At 44.4% G+C, this 10,767-nt stretch overlaps 1 long non-coding RNA gene across 1 annotated transcript; it reads right to left on the bottom strand.

Moving 5' to 3' along the window:
• Nucleotides 1-1,165: 1,165 nt before the first annotated feature.
• On the bottom strand, nt 1,166-9,015 carry LOC309363067. Its single transcript, XR_014165214.1, has 3 exons — nt 8,913-9,015; nt 4,001-4,176; nt 1,166-1,498 (listed from the first exon to the last, which is right to left on the bottom strand). It is a non-coding gene; the product is annotated as an uncharacterized lncRNA (long non-coding RNA).
• Nucleotides 9,016-10,767: the final 1,752 nt, after the last annotated feature.

The raw sequence follows: 10,767 nt of genomic DNA, 5'->3' as shown, positions 1-10,767 counted from the left end.
CAGGGCGGGCTATTACAATGTGCTCTACATGGGGCTACCTTTGAAGATGACCCAGAAACTACAGTACAACTAATCCAGAATGCAGCAGCTAGACTGGTGACTGGGAATGGGCGCCGAGACCACATAACACCGGTTTTGAAAGACCTACCTTGGCTCCCAGTACGTTTCCAAGCACATTTCAAAGTACTGATGCTGACCTTTAAAGCCCTAAATAGCCTCGGCCCAGTATACCTGAAGGAGCATCTCCACCCCCATCGCTCAGCCCAGACACTGAGGTTCGGCTCTGAGGGCCTTCTGGCAGTTCCCTCACTGCGAGAAGCAAAGTTACAGGAAACCAGGCAAAGGGCCTTCTCGGTGGTGGCATTCTCCCTGTGGAACACCCTCCCTTCAGATGTCAAGGAGATAAAGAACTATAAAACTTTTAGAAGACATCTGAAGGCAGCCCTGTATCAGGAAGTGGGGTTTTTTATGTTTGATGCTTTATTATGTTTTATATATTCTATAAGCCTCCCAGTGGCTGGGGATACCCAACCAGATGGGCAAGGTATAATTATTATTATTATTATTATTATTATTATTATTATTATTATTATTATTTACTTCCCTCTGACCTGACTTCATAAATCCGATGATGTTGACATGAGTCCACAAAAGCTTAGGCCATAATGTTAGGTCACACCAACTCCATACATTTAAGGCACTCTTATACCACTTAAACAGTTATGGCTTCTCCCCCTAAAGAATCCTGGGAATTGTCATTTGTTAAAGGTGGTGCTGGGAATTGCAGCCATGCAAGGGGTAAACTACAGTTCCCATGATTCTTTGGGGAAAGTCGTGACTCTTTGTTCTCCTCTCCCCACCACCCAACCCAGAAACCATGGTATATCATATGATAATAACAAATCAGATGCATGCAGGCACAATGTCAGGAAAGGGCAATTTTGTGTGTGGGGGGGGAGTAGATGGTGTGTATGGATAATGCATCTTTGCTACATGCTCCCCACTTCCCTGAGTGATAAGAAGTTCCATGGCTTCTGTAATGATTTAGTCCATTCATTTATTTTAAAAAATAAATTTTATTAGAAGAATTTCATTTAAAGAAAGAAAGAAAGAAAGAAAGAAAGAAAGAAAGAAAGAAAGAAAGAAAGAAAGAAAGAAAAAGAAAGAAAGAAAGAAAGAAGTGAGATTGGAAAAAAGAAAAAATACTGTCACATTACCATACATTAATACACAGATGTGTATATTCTTATTACCCTAATACACATATAATTGTCAATAACCTAATATATTCTGTGTAAACTCATTCCGAATATCACTGTAATTATCCAAAGAAAGTCTGCATCTATAAGCTGTCCGTTCATATGTTGCCAGTGTTGTGTTGTCAAGCCATTGATCAAGGGGAATCGTATCTCTGTTCTTCCGATTCATCAGTATCAGTCTCTTGGCCACCACTACAGTGCGTAGAATCCATTTTTACTGTCCATTCATTAGCAGTTTACTGAACAAAAGAAAGTGGTCAGTTAGCAACCATAACAGAATGGCATGTCCGCAACAGAAAATAAAGGGAGAATACACATGGGATGTTGTCACTGTGTGCATGCATATTGGAGCAGACCAAAGGCCGGTCTGATCCAGGATTTTGTTCCTAACAGTGGACAACCAAATGCCTCTTAGGAAGCTGTGACGTTAACATATGAGAGTGCTGGAGGTGAAATAGTTAAACACGTTACCCAATCAGGACCCAGAGGGGTGGAGTCAGAGGGACTATAAAACCAGCTCTGGGAGAGGCGAAGGGAGGAGTTCGTTGGGAGTTGGGTGGTTGGTTGGAGTGAATTGGGCTAGAGTTTGTTAGTAGGTTGAGTGAGTGTGACAAAATAAGCTGAGTCAGGAACAGTTAGGGGCTAAGAAGACAAGTAAATATCTGAGAGGTGGTTTAGTGAGTGAGAGCAGGTGGCAGAAGTTATAGGTCTGGATAGGCAACCCATGATTGTAATGGACTGATACCGTTTATGAAACCACACGCTTGTCAAACTGCAATAAATAAAAGTTTATGTTCCAGTTTAACCCTGACTGAGCTCAGTATTGTACCAGGTAGGCCCTGGGTGGTGGCAGCGGGAAATAAAATGGTGGCACAGGGATCAATAGACAGTGAAATATCTGGGGACCCTGTGTGATCGCCACAGAAGCCCACAAGGACAATACCCTTGCTCCCCACCAACTGGCATTCAGAAACATGCAGCCTCTGCTAGTGAAAGCAGTGGAAGAGCATATGCCAGCGCTGCCCAGGGCGGGCGCACTCCTGAGGGAGGCGGGGCGCGGAGGGTGCCCTCCTACATGCCACAGTTCAGGGTAGGAGAGGGGTGGGGAAGCTGCTGTTCACTCTCCTCCTGCTTTCCGCAGCCAGGTCAGACATGACCCAGCAATGGAGCTACTGCAGCTGAGTGCACTTCGCATAAGGGGGGATTAAGGTAAAGGTAAAGGGACCCCTGACCATTAGGTCCAGTCATGACTGACTCTGGGGTTGTGGCGCTCATCTCACTTTATTGGCCGAGGTAGCCGGCGTACAGCTTCCAGGTCATGTGGCCAGCATGACTAAGCCCCTTCTGGCGAACCAGAGCAGCTCACGGAAGCTGTACATCGGCTCCCTCAGAAGCAGGAGCAGTACCTATTTATCTACTTGCACTTTGACGTGCTTCCGAACTGCTAGATTGGCAGGAGCAGGGACCGAGCAATGGGAGCTCACCCCGTCACGGGGATTCAAACCGCCAACCTTCTGATCAGCAAGTCCTAGGCTCTGTGGTTTAACCCACAGCGCCACCCGCGTCCCCAAGGGGGTATTACAAGGGGTCAATAAATAAATAAATAAATGGATGTACCGTGCCATATTAGAAGCAAAAAAAACCCCAAACAAACTTGTTTTGATGAATTGGAAGAGCCGCAAAAAGATTCCATTGGGCACATGGATTGGCAATATGGACAGACTAGCTACATTTGAACGAATTGCATGTCGACGCAAATTAAGAATGGATAAATATGAAGAAAGCTGGAAGGAATACTTAAGCGATAAGGGGGACAGTGGTGGGAAGTAGGGGGAGGAGAGGTGGGGAAATATTGTTAAAAAGGTGTAGTTATAGATATATCAGTAGTCAAATCTGAATTGTTAAATTGTGTTATTAGAGTTATTGTGGTTTTTGTTGTATGTGTTTTTTGTGGTTGTTGTTTGTATTGAAAAAATAATTAAATAATTTTTTTTAAAGGGGGGGAGAAGAGCTGCTCCCACCAGGCACGAGATGTGCCGTCCACTCGCCTGCCATTTTGTCGCACACACCCCTCAGTCATGACACCCGGGGGTAGGCCGCACCCACCACATACCCCTTCCTACACCTCTGAGTGAAAGGGGCATATAGCCGTTTGATAGCCCTATCTACGGTGGGTTGTATCCAGCTAGAGATTTGTATGCACTGTGTTTTCAAAACATATTCTTTCCCTCACAGAAGACTTGGCACTGCAGTTAGTTAAGGGATTCTGGAGAAGAGAAGACTGTGATGGCCATCTTCAAATATCTTAAGGGCACAGTCACATGGAAGAGGGAACCATTTGCCAGCTCTACATATTCCAACATTTTCAGCATCCTTTCTTTCTTTGAGGGTGTTCTCGCCTACTTCCATTTCTGAGCTCAGAGAATCCTTGCTGCTGTAGTCACGTACATAAATACTGGCACTGAGACTTCCTTTTGGATTTCACTGTCTAGTATCCCCAGCAGGAAGAATTCCGGCCTCTTGGGAAAAGTCACTTTAATCCCCCCCCCTTAATTTAATTATATAGCATTTTCCAAAAGGCCTTTGCCTTCCTGCAGGTCCATCACATATGATCACCCACATTTCCCTCTAGCCCCGGCCAACACTGGCATGTAGTCCTCCAAAAGTTGAATAAAGGGCTTTCAAACCCTGCCTCAGCGCCTTGTAATTGAATATCATATGTTATGTACTGAAGTTCTCACCCTGGGCCAGCAGGGGGATACTGTAGATAGTTTTCACTCAGGTCCACATATGCATATAAGGAATTGAAAGTGACATTCAGTGATTGGATAGTTACAGAAAGTTGTTACTGTTGCATTATAGTGGAGCTCTATATAAGCAGGCTGGCTGAACCCTTCAGTTCAGTTAAGTTCTGGGTCTGTGAATAAACAAGAGCTGTTTGAAGAATCGCTGTGTCGTCTGATATGTTCACCCACAACTTAACATCATACATGGAGGAGCCATGAATACAGTGCGCTGCAATCTCCACTGTACTGGGGAGCAGTTGCTATGTGCACATTTCAGTTTCATCATATGGCATCTTGTCGCAACCTATCCAACCACCCCAGCAATACTTCTGGCTAATCTACTTTTTGTCTTGATTTTATGCATAGTTAATGCAATCACATGACTAGTTGCGTCATGCAGGTTAATCAATATGTCCTCATGTGACCGTTTACTTGCAAGCACAGTTAAGCAAGCCTAGAAACCAGTTAAGAGGTGCATTGTAGGCAAGACCTCAGAAGTCCACAGGCAAATGTAAAAGCCACCTGGCAGTAGCCATTTCCTCAGGCTGCAGCAGAAAGAAAGATGTGAAGCAGAGCCACTCCATGGGAGACCAGCTCCACTTGGCTCCCCCTGTCTTTGAACTGTTTGGACTCCAGATGGACTCTATATAACTTTAAAATTGGGCACCTGATTTTCCTTGCTCTCCTCTTCCCTCCTCATCACACCCTTTTTTTACAACTTTGTGTAATCCCTTTTTGGATTGCAAGTCTGCAGGCAACTACTGTTATGTTTTGATTAATCTTATCTGCTCACTTCAGTATGAATGAATTCTGCCTCCTTCTGTGTTCTTCTGCACACCCATGGCAGCCATTTTAAGACTGGTGTTCCCAGCACTCTCTCAAAATGTGCCCCCGTCCACAAAATGGTTATCAACCCATACTTTGCAGGGAGAAAAGTAGCTGAGGATGAGCAATTTTAAGTGGGGGGGGGGGTTGACAGATTAAGGGGCTAAGCACCTCTTCCTGACATACTGGTTCTCTACTCCAACTTGTAGCCAATGACTTCTTTCCTTTTAAAAAAGTAGAAGCTGTACGGAACTCTATGAAATATGCAGTTTGGACCTGGGGATCTCATTGGGTTCAAAAGAATTTAGTTCTGATTTTTCCTAGATTGGACAGTCACTCCTATTTCAAATTAATGTTATCATCTAGATCTAGCACTAGAAGTGAAAAAACCTCTGGAAGTCATGCATAGCTTTTCCCCTGACATGTTCCTTTTCGTTGTACAGGAAATTCATTGTAAGGTTAGGAACTGGACAATTCCCACCTGGAGCAATGCACCAGGCACACTGAGAATGAAAGACACATACACACCCCAAGTTTGGACAGATGGGGCAGGGCCTCCTCAGGAATGAATTCATTACCAACAACATTACCAAGAAATTCAGCCCTGCTGTCATTTGAAGTATGCCCTGCTAGCATGATTGACTCCAGAAATCTCTAGAAGGTCTGAGAAGGAGTGTAAAGTAAACACTTCGGCACCCAGGTTATGATCGTCATTTGTATTTGCTGATTTAGATTGATCCACAAGATACTCTCATTAGGTATGCAAAGCAACTGTGAGAACTCTGGAAAATGCCATGCCTGACTTCTAACCCGATTAAACAATTCCAGACACATAATGATTTGGCTATCCTGGAGCCCTGAGGGAGAGTTCCCCGTGCCTGAGGTACCACCACCCAGGGCTGACACACTCCTGAGACAAGGTGAGGTGACAGCCTCAGGCAGCAGAATCACAGGGGCAGCAGATTCTGCCTCCAATAAATGGATTGCACACACCTTGGAGGGCGGATCTGTTGCCACCTCAACAGCCCCTCCATTTCCACAGCAGCCTTGGTGAAAAGGAGGTTCTGGTGGTCTTCTCCTGCTGGAAGTTTAAGAAACCTGTAGGCTCCCCTTGCCCCAGTTCCCCTGTGACAGATCTTCCAAGGAAACCTAGATAACTTGGCCCGGATGATTACAAGCGTCTCCCCTTGAAGAAGAAGACTCCTTCTTTCCATTCAGTACACAGGTGTGGAAGCTTTCTAAGTGAGAAGACCTCATTCCCTCATGAGGAACCTTTCATTGGCCACAAGCCAGTGTTGGGCAAAAGTGGTTAGAGCAATAGATGTGACTCTTTCCCTTGTGCCCTGGGCTACATTCCAGTCATGTGAAAGATAAGATATTTTACACCCACATCTCTCCATCCTCCATCCATCAAGCCAGAGCCATGGTCACAGTTTAAGCCAGGGGTAGGCAAACTAAGGCCTGGGGGACAGATCTGGCCCAGTCGCCTTCTAAATCCGGCCTGTGGACGGTCCGGGAATCAGTGTGTTTTTACATGAGAAGAATGTGTCCTTTTATTTACAATGCATCTCTGGGTTATTTGTGGGGCATATGAATTCATTCATATATTTTTTTCAAAATATAGTCCGGCCCCCAACAAGGTCTGAGGGACAGTGGACAGGCCCCCTGCTGAAAAAGTTTGCTGACCCCTGGTCTAAGCACTCAGTGAGGGTGCAGAGCAGAGCTGGTGAGGTGGGGGGGGGAGGGTGGCCTGAGGAGAGCCCTGAAGACCAGAGAGAGAGGCCTTGGGAGGGAGGCACATTTGGCTCCCTGGGCTGATTCCCCAGTCCTTCTCTAAGAGAGAGAATGCATGTGCTCTGGTTTTCTTGTTCTTCCTCCACTTTTGCTTTTCCAGCTCCTCAGTTTCCCAAGAAAGTTGCCAGCAGTCACGGATTCTAATGCAGCTTCTCTCTCCAATCTCATTCAGCTCTTTGCATTCCTGTCTGGTGCCTTATTGTCGCCATATGTGGTATTAGATACCTCCCATCTCTGCCGCCTCCTAGATTTAACTCCAAGGTTACTGGCCCAATTCGAATGTTGCCTGCAGAGCGAGTCTTTATTTCTGTAATTCTTCCTGGTATATTAATCAATCTAGCACAGTGATGGCCAAACTTGGCCCTCCAGCTGTTTTGAGACTACAACTCCCATCATCCCTAGCTAACAGGGCCAGTGGTCAGGGATGATGGGAATTGTAGTCCCAAAACAGCTGGAGGGCCAAGTTTGGCCATCACTGAATTCTAGCTCTTTTGTAACAAGCCACAGATTGTTTGATTCTAAACTTTGGTCTGCTGTTCTCTGGTTGCTAATTGCCCCTGATATCAGTGTACCTTGCCCCCATAACACACCCTGGCTTCCTGAGCCACAAGTGGAGATTCCTTACCCTCCAATATTTCTCCAATGAACATAGGGACATGCTATTCGATGTCAGGAATTTGTTCTCACTAAAGACATGGACATTATATACCCAACTACACTGAAAAGCAAAAAAAATCCTTCCAGTAGCACCTTAAAGACCAACTAAGTTAGTTCTTGGTATGAGCATGCACACGAAAGCTCATACCAAGAACTAACTTAGTTGGTCTTTAAGGTGCTACTGGAAGGAATTTTTTTGTTTTGACTATGGCAGACCAACACGGCTACCTATCTGTAACTCCAACTACACTGGTCACCTTGAGCCAACTACAATCTCTCCACCGAGCCTACCTTACAGGATTGTTGTAAAGGAAAGAATATGCGAGGGGAGGAATTGTGCACAGCACCTTCCACAGCTACAGAAAATGAAATAAAATTTTAGCTGTAAGCTACTTTCAGTTCATGTCAGGGAAAAAGGCAGGCAATAGTGATGATGACGATGATGGAAACTGTGAGAATGCTCAGGAGCATAAAGGGTAAAGGTAAAGGGATCCCTGACCATTAGGTCCAGTCACGGATGACTCTGGGGTTGGGGCGCTCATCTCGCTTTATTGGCTGAGGGAGCCAGCGTACAGCTTCTGGGTCATATGGCCAGCATGACTAAGCTGCTGCTGGCGAACCAGAGCAGTGCATGGAAACTCTGTTTACCTTCCTGCCGGAGCGGTACCTATTTATCTACTTGCACTTTGACATGCTTTTGACATGCTAGGTTGGCAGGAGCAGGGACGGAGCAATGTAGAATGGGGGGGGAGACATTTGTCTACTTCACAGGATCATTGTGAAGGGAAACATGACAAGGGTTGTTAAGTGTTTTCAAAGTTAAAATGTGATGTAAATCACAGGGGTAATGGTGGTTAAAAAAAACCCCCCAGCAAATGTCTAAGAAATGTTGATCGTACAGCTCGTGGTATTTTTTAAAAAGCATTTTGTCCCATATATTTTTGTCGGGTATGGGGAGGGAGATTAAGCAACCTCTATGTTTCACAGACCTTGAGGCTTTTCAAATTTCCCTTTGAATTAAAAAAACCCAAAAACCATTAAGCTTATACAACTGCATTAAGTGTCTCCTGATGGACAAGAAAGGACATGAAACAAACCCCACTTTGCTCCTGTCTCCACATAAATCCAGACAAAGTTCTTTTGTGCCTGAATGCATTGAGACACCTTAACGTCTCTCTCCCTGCTAGCCAGCTTGGAGGGTATTTATTATTATTACTATTTTTTTTTCTTCTTTTGCTCACAATATATTTCCTTTGACAGTTTGTGCAGATAGTTACGGCACCATGTAATTATCGTCACAGCTAAAAGGCAAGAAATGATTTATTCCTGACAAACATCACCTTTTCAAGACAACGGCATTAACACTTACACTGCTTGTACGACTCTCTTGTCTTCTTTCTTTTTTCTCTCCAAAGGATGGGGGAAGGAGGAGGAGAATTAACCCTGACAAATTCTCTTTCATTTATTCTAAAGTATTTTGCTTGGTAATGAAGGAAGGATGGAAAAAGTACCCAGCCTTTGAATGGAAAGGGGCTTTCTCATTCTGACGATCTCCACACAAACACACACACACGCCATCTTCCAAACCTACCTTGGGGTTTTCTGGGCCTCTTTGCCTTCTGGAGAGAAAAGAATGTGCAAGCTTATCTCAGCACATAGCTGGTGCCCAGCTTACACACCCTGAAATGTCTGATTATAGCTTTTGGAGCCAGTGTGATGTATCATCTCAGAGAACCAGATGTGCCAAACAGACTCACTTTGGTGGGGAGGGGTGTGTGGAGAGAGAGCACCTTTTTGCAGAAGGGTTGAGTTGCATGGGTTGTTGTTGAGTTGCTTCCCTCCTCCCCCTTCCTTCTTTCTCCCAGAAGCCGTGCTCATAATTGCTCTAATATCGCTTGTAGCAAGGGAAGGGCTGCAGTGAAACAATCAACATTCAAGCAATTTGCCAGCAATTTTTGTCTTCGGGGAATGGGCCCCTCTGAACTCATTCACTCCCTCACTCTCTCTCTTTCTCATTGAACAATTTGGGGGGGGGGGCAAAACAAGTCCTCCTCCCTTTATCTTCTTAAATCCTCCTGAATCATCTTACTGAATCCAGCTTGATAACAAAAGCCAGCCTTCTCCAACTTGGTGCCTGCCAGATGTTGTTGGTTTCTGAACTCCTATCATTCCTGATCATTGGCCATGCTAGCTGGGGTGGATGGGAGCTGGAATCCACAGCAACGGAAGGGGCTGTGTAGCTCTTTCCTAGATATCATGGTGCCACCCAATTAACTTGCTACACTTCCTTGCTACTGCCACTCCTGGTTTCCTGGTGTTTCTCGGCTGGGTTTATCTCTGTGTTTTGGAAGCCATTGTGGTTTTTTTAAATGTATGTTTTGTGTTGATGGACTACACAGCTCTCATCATCCTGGCCATTGATTATGTTGGATGGGGCTTGAAGGGTGCTGGATTCCAACAACAAATTCTCTCAGGCTGCAGCTTTTAGTGGCGTCTGAGGCTTTCCAATGGCTTTGTACTTTCTGGTTGTATATATTATCTAGCTGGTTAGAGAACTGCAGTTAAGGTGTAATGGTGTTTTATTGTTGTACATTGACTTGCAGCTGCAGGACAGAAATTGCTTAAACAATCAAGCAAATCGGATTTACCAAAGATTTACCATCAATTACATTGAATACTAACTTTTACTTATCACTGAATGACAAGGCCACATGCCAAATAGGCAGCAAATACTGGAATAACCAAAGAATATTCAACATCGGCACTCGCAGAACATTTTGCAAGAAGTGTTTCATATCTTCTGCAAATATCTGCATAATTATCTGAGTGGACATCCACTCTTGTCAGTGTGTTGCGTAGGCATTACATTATATGCCATGACTGACGTCAAATCAAGGTTTGTGCCAGCTAGGATAACAGTGTTGCTCACGAACAGCTTGGCAGGTTTGATGCAGTTCCAGGTTTTATTTTTAAAGTGGAAATTTCAATTCCTGTTTAAAACTGTGCACATACAGAAATGTAAAACTTGTCACTGACCAATGATGGCTTTTCCAAACATCTAGGCTGAAATCCATGCAATTTACATAAGAGAAAACCTATTGAACACAGTTCAATATTCACTTGAGATTTTATTTGGTTTTGCCCATGTTAACAACTGGACAAAAGAGTTACTTATGCATATTATTTAAATTCCACAGCATAAAATAATTAATGGATCAAGTACCTGAATGACATCAGTTACAGAGGATATAGAATATTAATTTGCAAATGGGACCCTTGGCTTCAGTCCTGATTCCTCTGAAGTCAATAGCAAAAAGCACTGTTGGATTGATTGGGCTTGTACTTAATAATTTTAAGTGAAGAGTGAGGCATTGTGCAAGCACAGTTTAACTAGACTGAGATAGTTCTGGAGCTTAAAAGGAGCTCAAATGCTGAGAACGGAACAG

The sequence above is a fragment of the Podarcis melisellensis genome (genome assembly GCF_964234715.1).
Source record: "Podarcis melisellensis genome assembly, chromosome: 2".
Classification (NCBI taxonomy): domain Eukaryota; kingdom Metazoa; phylum Chordata; class Lepidosauria; order Squamata; family Lacertidae; genus Podarcis; species Podarcis melisellensis.
Note: the sequence above shows the minus strand (reverse complement) of the source record. Positions and strands in the feature narration are given on the sequence as shown.